This window comes from Cornus florida, unplaced genomic scaffold, assembly GCF_030987335.1.
Source record: "Cornus florida cultivar Cherokee Brave unplaced genomic scaffold, ASM3098733v1 CherokeeBrave_3.0.0_Hap2_Chr03, whole genome shotgun sequence".
NCBI lineage: Eukaryota > Viridiplantae > Streptophyta > Magnoliopsida > Cornales > Cornaceae > Cornus > Cornus florida.
In genome coordinates, this window is record NW_026775573.1 from 33,002,670 (window position 1) to 33,012,790 (window position 10,121).

Consider the following 10,121-nt stretch of genomic DNA (forward strand, 5'->3'; position numbering starts at 1 on the left):
GGGCTTTCAAATCTACATCATGATATGCATTGTGGGCCACTATTGGTAATTAAGCTAGAATATGTTCCTAAGAGTTCAATCAAGAAAAATGCCTTCAATATATATGTCTTTGTGCACATATGACTTTGAATTAAAGTAATAAGAATGCTACATGTTTTTGCATGAAATGGTTTTTATCAAATGCATGACTTATTGACTTCATATCTAAAAAGTCTTTTGAAGAAAAATCACCCGGACTTGAACTGCAAAATTTTTGAACAACATGTTGAAAATTATCAATTGCCTTGTGCACTTTTAATACAAGCTCTTAAAGCTCATTTTGAAAGGCTTTAGTGATTTTCTTATGAATGATGGTTCTTGACGTAATTGATATATATGTATTTTCAAAACCATTAATGAAAATATGTTGATTGCACTTGTATACTGATGAGCGCTGAAAAGTGCGCATTTAAACCCCTTAAGCTCAGGTATTCTAGGACCTTTATCTATCTTACTTTCCCGTTTTAGACTAATTTCATGTTATTGCCCTTTTTAGGTGTTTATCCCCAAAATAAGCTAATTCAGCCAAATAAGAGCTTAAAATAAGCTAACTCAAGCTGGATGGAAGAAAGGAGCAAAGTGGAAGCAGATTAGAGCAAAGTGTGGAAATTTAGCAGGTTCGATCGATCTCAAGAATACTTCGATCGATCAAAAGTTCATCGATCTAGACTCACCAAGATGGATCCAAGCTCTTTTGTCCTCATCTAAAGATCCCACAAAGTTTGATCGATCCAACAATTCTTAGATTGATCGAAAAGATTCCATCTTATCCTGTTGTACCACTTTACCTATCACTTTTGTCGCTTTTCCCAAAATATCTCAGATCTGTCCTTATCCAAAAAGGCACCACCATGGGAGGATTGATCCAGCCAAAGTTTGATAGATCTCAGCCATGTTCGATCAATCACAGCACAGGTTTGATCGATCGAACCCTCTCAAATCCGAAAAAAATATATCTCCAGCTCATTAAAAGTTGTCTCATTGTGCAATCATTGGAGGAGCCCTTGTGTACGAGCCTAGACCATTGGGTGTGACATTTGAGCTACCTATATAAGGAATATGAACCACTTTTATAGAAAGAAAGTTTTTGATAGTCTTGGATAGTTTTTGATACACTTTTTGGAGTAGAGAGAAATAATTCTTAGAGAGGAAGAAAAGAGAAGAGGAGGCTAGAGACACATTCTTAAGAGGTTTTCCATTTTCCCCAAGAAGAAGAGCACTTCTACCATGGAGATAGCCCTTGAGGGTTGGAGGACACCATTCATGAGTGGCTAGATTTCTTCTTGGGGCTAGAGTTAGCCCTAAGCATGCTTTCTTTACCTTGATTTATGTATTTTTGAGGGGATTTGTGTTGTAATACATGTTTTGACATATTTATATACATAGATCTTGTTTATTAAATGATTTGTGTGGTTTAATTCTTCCAATTGATCATTTCATTCTATCCATATGTCTATGTATGCTAGGATAGATGTTTATATGTTTATCTCTATCTCTTGTGTTGTTGATGCATGTTTATGTGTGTTGATGCTATAGATCTAGAGATTGTTAAGACATAGTGCTTAATATAATACTCTTGTGGTTTATTTGATGGTTCATACTCATTTCTTGATGGATTGTGCCTCTCCCTTAGTCTAATTAGTTTAATTTTCATGTCATTAGCTTAGATGTAGTGTAGCTACCTTAGTTGTTAAATGGGAGGACAATTCATGCTTGTTATTTGATGTTCCATACTTATGAATGCAAGTAGTATATTTCTCTAATTATGTGATGTGTTTGGATTGTGAGCTTAAAGAAGGATTAATGACTTAGTTTGATATATTGTGCTATTCATTGTGTTGTTTAGACAATATATACTTAATTGGTCATCTATGCTTGTTAAAACAACCATACACACTCACTATTGTTGCAACATATGTTTTCCCCCTCATTAATTGTGAATTGAGTGTATAGAAAGGTGATACTTAGTGGTGATCTCTAAGTCCCAAGATTTCTCTCTCTTGTTTTCTCTATCCTTTAATTACTTGTTTTATATTGATCTTGTTTAATCTTAATCGTAGTTTAATCAACCAAATAACCAACCTTTGATCACTCGGCCTACTAACCCTAAGTATTGTTTCCATTACTAGTAGCCCTCAAATCCTTTGGGACGATCCCTACTAACCCTTGCTATATTTTTAGTTAATGGTAGTAGTGGCATTTATAAATGTAAAACTTAGCTGCATTGCACATTCATTATCTTTTGCACATCTTTAAGCATTGGTGCGGCGACACACCAAGTTTTTGGTGCCGTTGCTGGGGATTTAATTGGCAACGCCGTATTTTGGAAACAATTCGGGATTAGTACTCTTTTAATCGTGTCTTTACTTTATTTTTATTTTTTGTTACTTATTGTGTTTGTTTTTATTTGGCTAGGTGAAATTGAGCAAGGAGGTTAAGCAAAGGAGAATTCAAAGCAAAGAGCTAAGCTAAGCACAAAAAGGACTAAGAATTTAAAACATACAAAGCATAGTAAAGCTTGGAAGTTGAAAATGAATTGATGTTGCTTAAGGACCTTTTGTGAGATCTTTCTAAGTCAAGCTCTAGTTAAATTGTCGGCACGCGTGGAGGTTTGTTTTTCATTTCTTAGATAAATTGTGAGCCCGCGTGGAGGTAATTTACTTTTCTTTGCATGTTGTTTACACATGGGAGCATGGGGATCATTGAATGTGGAGATTTGTTGATTGAATTGTTGCGGGGGCGAAGTGATTGTTACTTACTTGTTATTTGCTTTGCTAGTGTATGCATGGTCGTAGGTCATTGAATCCTACTCTTGTTCCTCCTAATTTATATCTTGAATCAGTTGTTCGTAATCCTAGGGGGAGAGGTAGTTCTCATCACTCCATTTCACCAATAGAGGATTTGAATGACGACCATGTGGAGGACCTTGGTCATATAGACCAACAAGGCAACCTCTACTCTAATGTGCATCACGAAAATGTTCAAGTACCATTAGGTATGCGTAGACCATTCATTCACCCACAACAACAAGGTCAAGTTCCATTGGGAATGCCTCGGCTAATATTTGCTCCACAACCCCACATAGTTTAAGCTAATCAAGGTGTTCGTTTAGCACCACCAATTGTGAATCCTCCCATTGCATTAAGAGACCATTATGTGTCAAATGAATATAATGCACCCACTTGCATTCAATTGCCTCCATAGAGCACATCACTATGAAATTAAACCACAAACTATTCAAATGCTTCCAAACTATCATAGACTTCCTAGTGAAGAACATTATAAGCATTTGGATGAGTTTCTTGAAGTGTGTTCCACCGTGAAATACACGGACATGCCGGAGGAAGTTTTAAGACTTAAACTTTTTCCTTTCACCCTTAAAGACAAGGCAAAATATTGGTTCAACAATCTTAGGCCTTTTTCGATAACTTCTTGGGCGGAAATGCAACAAGGGTTCTTGAAAAAGTACTATCCAGTTTCTAAGACCAATGCCATGAGAACTTCAATTAGAGAATTTTCTCAAGGGGATGGGGAAATGTTTCACGAAGCATGGGAAAGATTTAATGATTTGCTTAGAAAGTGCCCTCATCATGACATACCTAAGTGGCAACTAGTTTAATATTTCTTTGAAAGTTTACTGGATAATCACAAGGGTATGGTTGATGCATCCATGGGTAGTTCTTATCTGATAAGTATAAAAATGATGTGTGGCAATTGTATGAAAGTATGAGTGAAAATTCCATGTATAGGTCCTTATCTTCTAAAAATGGTAGAAACCTAGGTGGAAGGAAGAATGTCGGCTTGTATCAAGTTGACAACTCCAATGACATAGCCGCCGAGATAAAATCTTTGTCTCAAAGGTTTGATCAATTTTTGATCAACCAAAATTCGGCAAATCAAGTATCTTCCTCCCCTACTCATATTCATCATCGTGCATCTAATGAATCTTGCATGACTTGTTCAAGTGTCTTGCATTCTACTTCCAATTGTGTAATACCTCTAATTTTAAAAAGGCTATTCCTAGAATTTAGTTTATGGTTTATTTGCATTGTATTTGATTATTTACGTAATTGTTTTATTTAATTATTTACTTAATGGTTTTATTTGTTTAATTAGTCATGTTATGTAATTATTTGCTTAATTGTTTTTAGGTAATTGTTTATTTAATTATTTTTATTTAATTGTGTTTATTTAATTGTTTAATCATTTTTATTTAATAGAATTTTAAATTTAATGGAATTTAGTTTTTTTGGTTTATACGTGAATTTAGGTTTGCAATTCACATGGGTGGCCGACGTAGGTATATATCATAAGTTTACCTATGGGCTGAGTTATATATGGATTAGGGTTTAATGTCTAAACCTATATATATGTATATTACGGTGGATTAGGGTGTAGAAACATCACAAAGGAAAACGTAGGTTTTCTGTAGAACAAAGATATAGTGAGGTATTAAGAGACACAAAGGAAGATAAAGAAAGGAGGCCTAGGTTTTGTTCTAGACCAAGGTTGGACCAAAAAGGAGCAATGAGAGGTGTTTCTGGGTTGAACCAAGGCACTAGAGGAGTAGACTTGCAGTTTAGGACACAAACATATCAATACAGAAGCTGAGAATTCAGAGTTTCAAGCCTGAAACTCAAAGGCAAGTTCTTTTCTTTCTTCTTCCCTTTGCCTGTGTTCTGTGCATCTAGATAGCCTCTAGGATTTAATTTACTTTATAACCACAATGTGCTTGTTTATACTGGAATACAATTATTGGGGTAGGGAAAATAAACAAACAACTAGAATATAATCTGGGGTATGCCCTCTTTATATATATTTTTTATTTTTTTATTTTTTATTTTTATTTTTTATATAATCATCATTGAATCAATTTTTTTTCTCCCTTTTCTCTCTCTTCTTTTTCTCTCATTCTCTCTCCTCCTCTCTCTTTTCCCTTCTCTCTCCTCTCTCCGGTTTCGCTCTCTCTCCCTCCTTCACCTATTAGGAAAAACAAAAAAAATGAAGAGAGAGGAGAGAGAAGGGAGGAAAAAAAATTTATTTTTTTTATTTTGGGTTTTGGGTTAGGTTAGGTTGGGTTAGGTTGAGCCGAGGCCAACCCAACCATGCCTGGGTTTTGACAAAACTCAACCCAATTTGAGCCCGATTTGTGAATTTAAAAGCCTAAATTTTAAAATTTTTGACTGAGTTTGGGTTGAACTGGGTTAACCTGCCTAAGTTGTACCCCTACACCAAACAAATAAAACCTTTCACTAGTCTACCTTTTTCCCACTTTCCTTCTATGGTTCATATCATTTGCTGTTGTTGATTTTCATCATTTAATTGTTGCTCTTCCCTTAAGTTTCGCCGTCTTTTGCATGTTTCTGATATCTTTATTTTTTTGAGGGCAGAAAAGTAACAAGTGAGGTAAAGGAAAATGCCTTCAAAGACCAATAAGCATCAAACATAAACAAACAATTAAATAAGGACAATACTTACTTACTCACTGGTGAGTAGGAAGTTCATACTTAACTTGATATGGTGTAAAATTAGTGGAACACTTGTCCCTACAATATAAAATAATAAAAATTAAAAGATTTGAGAGGTTATCCGGATTAAACCCAATATGATCCAAATCTAATTCTTTTTCCCTCTCTCATTACTCTTTGTGTTCAGGGAGTGGATAAGAAGGGGATCTTGTCGGAAAAAAAAAAATTAAAAAAAAATGTAACGACCCTAACCGATGCCAAAATTTTAAAAATTTTTTGGCATGACCTTTGCTAAAAATCGTCCTACAACAACCTGTTTAAAAGCATTTTTAACTTGTCCCAACACAATAAACATCTAATACATTCCATAGTGGTACAACCACATACTATATCATCCATGTATCATAATTACAATCCCAAAATATAGGATTTATATCAAATGGCCATGTTTTAAAATGTTTAGACAGCTCATACAAAAGTTACAGCTTATAGGTATAATTAAAATATTAAAAGTCTATGAGTCGTCGTACAAAATACATTATGCTTAATCTTACAAAATAGTGAGACCTAAGTACAAAAACAACAAAAGAAGCTCCTAATCTATACTAAGTCGGTGGCAGAATGTCATCCCCCATTTCTTTCCCGTTTCCTGAAAAAAATGTTAAATAAAAGGGGTGAGCAAAATTGCTCAGTAGGTGGTGCCTAAGACACACCTCTTGTATCCCCATGAATCCAAACAAGGAATCAATTCTAAGTTCAAAACAAATAAATTTCATGCCATGAATGCAATGTTATGCATGTCACTCCCCATTTTCAGAAAACATCATCACTTCACAAACTGTTAATATAACCCGCCCTTTGGTGACTCCGCAGCGACACGAGAGAATGATTGGCTACTGTCCCTGACCTTTGGTACCTTCGCAGCATCATTTGGGGCCCAGATAGCTCAACCATGCTAGGGCAATCGCCCAAATTCCCACTAGGCTATATTAACACACCGGCTCTTTGGTGACTCCGCGGTGACCGGTTTTTCTCAAAAACCATTTCATTAAATTCTCCCCAGAAATTCCCTTTTTCATTCTTATCAAAACATTGTACCCTTTTTGTTTCATACCCAATGGTATGGATGTATGTCACATGTTTTTAGCATTTCAAAAAAAAATTAGAGAAAACTTTTTACTACACAATTTAGAATGCATCCATATAATAAACACTTAGGCATGACAATTAACATATTAAGCATACTTTACAATAATTTTAGGAGAATTTCCATAAACTTTCATAAATAATTTCTAGCAATTTATCAACACAATAATATAGAGAATCCCATAAGCAAGTATATTTTTCATACAATTCAACAATTTCACATACTCACATGCTATATATACAAAATCAAGTCATTTAAAAGGCAAATTAATCAAATTGATCATGCTTGACAACAATTATGGTAGAATGACTCACAAAAGCACAAGATAGTGTGAATTAGAGACCCCTACCTCTATTACATGCAAAACCCCCAATTTGCACCACAAACCCTCAAAATGGGTTAAGATTTTCGGACTCCCTAGGTTGCTCAAAACTGAAATTGCTGGTACACACGTGTAGAGCTCGCCCCGCTCTCCGTTTTGCCGCAAACGGCACTCAAAATTACTAAGGGATGAAAGAGAAATCAAGATTTGAAGTTATAAAAGAAAAAAGAAAAAGAAAACACAGAGGCAGCGAGAGAGAGAGACTAAAGCTGGCCGAGAGAGAAAGCAAATTGGAAACTAAATGGGTCTGTAATGACCTTTATATCACAGGTGGGCCGTACAGTGGAAAAAGTAATTGTTTACTAATTCTATATATATATATATATATTGATAAACATTACATTCTCCCAAACTTAAAAAGATTTGTCCCCGAAATCAAGACATACCTGAGGAAGAAAACAACGCTGGGTAGTTGGAGCGAACCTCCTGTTCGAGTTCCTAAGTAGCCTCCTTGACCCCATGGTGTCTTCAAAGAACTTTTACCATTGGTATCGTCTTATTCCTCAACACCTTCTGCTGTGTGTCAAGGATCTGAACTGGTCCATCCTCATAGGAAACATCCTCATCAATGTCTACATCAACCCAACTCAAAATGTGAGATGGATCCGGCTCGTACTTCCGTAACAACGATACATGGAAAACATTATGGACCCTGTCCAACTGTGGTGGCAAAACAAGTCTGTAGGCAACCTCTCCTACACGGTCCAAAATCCCAAAAGGTCCTATGAATCGTGGCGATAATTTGCCATTCTTTCTGAACCTCAACAACCCCTTCCGTGGAGAAACCCGAAGAAAAACGTGGTCTCCCACCTCAAAGGATAACTGTCGTCCCGCTTATCTGCATAGCTCTTCTGTCGGCTCTGAGCTGTAAGTAACCTCTGTCTGATCAGCTTAATCTTCTCTATAGTCTCGAGTACTATGTCGAGTCCTAAGGTGGCGGTCTCACCCACCTCAGTCCAATAAACAGGAGACCTACAAGGTCTACCATACAATGCCTCAAATGGAGCCATCTAGATACTCACTTGATAACTGTTGTTGTAGACAAACTCAATAAGTGGTAGATGATCTTCCTAACTGCCACCCAAGTCAAGCATACATGCCCGAAGCATATCCTCCAAGATCTGGATAATACGCTCTAACTGGCTGTCCGTCTGTGGATGGAATGCCGTACTAAGATGCAACGCTGAACCAAACACTACTTGAAGTCCTTCCCAGAACTTCGAAGTGAACTTGGCATCCCTATTTGACATAATGGTTACAGGAACTCCATGTAACCTTACAATCTCCTTCACATAAAGTACACAAAGCTTCTCTGCATCGTCTGTTGCCTTAATAGGCAAAAAGTGAGCCGTCTTGGTCAAGCTGTCAATGATGACCCATACGGCTTCATTGCCCCTCCGTGACCTTAGAAGACCTGTCACAAAATCCATAGCAATATGTTTCTATTTCCACTGCGCTACATGTAATGGTTACAACAAACCAGCTGGTCTCTGATGCTCGGCCTTCACCTGCTGACAGGTAAGGCACTTAGCCACAAACTGAGCAACATCTTTTTTCATCCCGTTCCACCAATACTGATGTCTCAAATTGTGATACATCTTGGTACCACTTGGATGAACTACAAAGCGGGAAGTGTGAAACTCCTGTAAGACGTCCTCACGAAAAAACCGTGGGAACCACCAATAAACCCCTGAACTGTAGACCCCATCTGCATACAAGGCCCAATCTTTCACTGTCTCACCACTGGAGATCAAAGCATGAATGACATCTAAATCTGGGTCTTGTCTCTGTGACTCAATCACTCGTATAACAAGAGTAGGCTGAGCCACAAGACTAAACAAGAATGCTGGCTCACTGTCAACATCGTCATCAAAATAATACAATCCCATCTCTACCAAATCCTTAAGTATCTTCCACTTCCGAATAGCCAAACAGGCCAGAGTCCCACGAGATTTCCGGCTTAAGGCATTTGCTACCACATTTGCCTTGCCCGGATGATACTGTAAGTCAAAATTGTAGTCCTCTAAGAACTCAACCCATCTTTTCTGTCTATTGTTTAAGTCCTTTTGGGAGAAAAGGTACTTGAGACTTTTATGATCTAAGTACATCTCGAATCTCTCACCATACAAGTAATGTCTCCAACATTTCAAGGCAAATACAACTGCCGCTAACTCCAAATCATGAGTAGGGTAGTTAAGCTCGTGAGTCCTCAACTGTCGAGACCCATAAGCCACTACTCTACCATCCTACATCAACACACATCCCAAACCATCAAGTGAAACATCACAATAAATTACATAACCCAAGCCACGCTTGATAAGCGCCGAATATTATATATTCAAGCGCCCTAAATTGCATTAGTTAAGTCCATTATTTGATTTTGCTATGTAGATTATCTTCATTTGTGCATTTTTGTTTATTTTTAGGTTCATTGGCTTAAAAGAAGCAAAAATGATGTTTTGTTGAAATTTTGGATAAGAGAGGCACAATGCTGAAGCTTGGCAGCAGTGGAACCTGACTTTTGTCGCCATTTTTGACCTAGCAAACTCAAGAACTGGACTTCCCTCATAACATGAAAGATTTAGAGCTCTGAATCAGGTTTCCAAATCTTCAAGTGGTTTATCATTCGGAGTTCGGAGCAGAGAGTTATGATCTTCTTATTAGAGGTGCTCAGAACTGCCTGGCAGCAATGAATTTCTGCATTGCTCTTCAATTTCGACCAACCATACTTGAGAATTGGATCTCCACCAAAACATAAAGTTTTTAGAGATCTAAATCAGATTTCCAAATCTTCAAACGGTTTGTCATTCGGAGTTCAGAGTGCAAAGTTATGGCTGTTTTACCAAAGTAGGTCCGGGCGAATCAAAGCAAGCATGGAGCAATCTGCTCCATTTTCGAGTGCTAGAGGCCTTGCTTAGAGTGCTCGAATTTGGGGCAGAATTGCCTTCGGGAATTCTCATTTTGGCAGCCACTTGTGCATTGGTTTCCTCATTTTCTACTTACTTCTTTATGAGGTGGTTGGGGATGTTTTTGGAAGAGAGAGAGAGCTTTGTTGAAGGAGATAAGGCAAGGAAGGCCACACATA

At 37.2% G+C, this 10,121-nt stretch overlaps 1 pseudogene; it reads right to left on the bottom strand.

The window, feature by feature from the left end:
- Positions 1–3,537: 3,537 nt before the first annotated feature.
- LOC132301845 (small nucleolar RNA R71) lies at positions 3,538–3,636 on the bottom strand (annotated as a pseudogene).
- Positions 3,637–10,121: the final 6,485 nt, after the last annotated feature.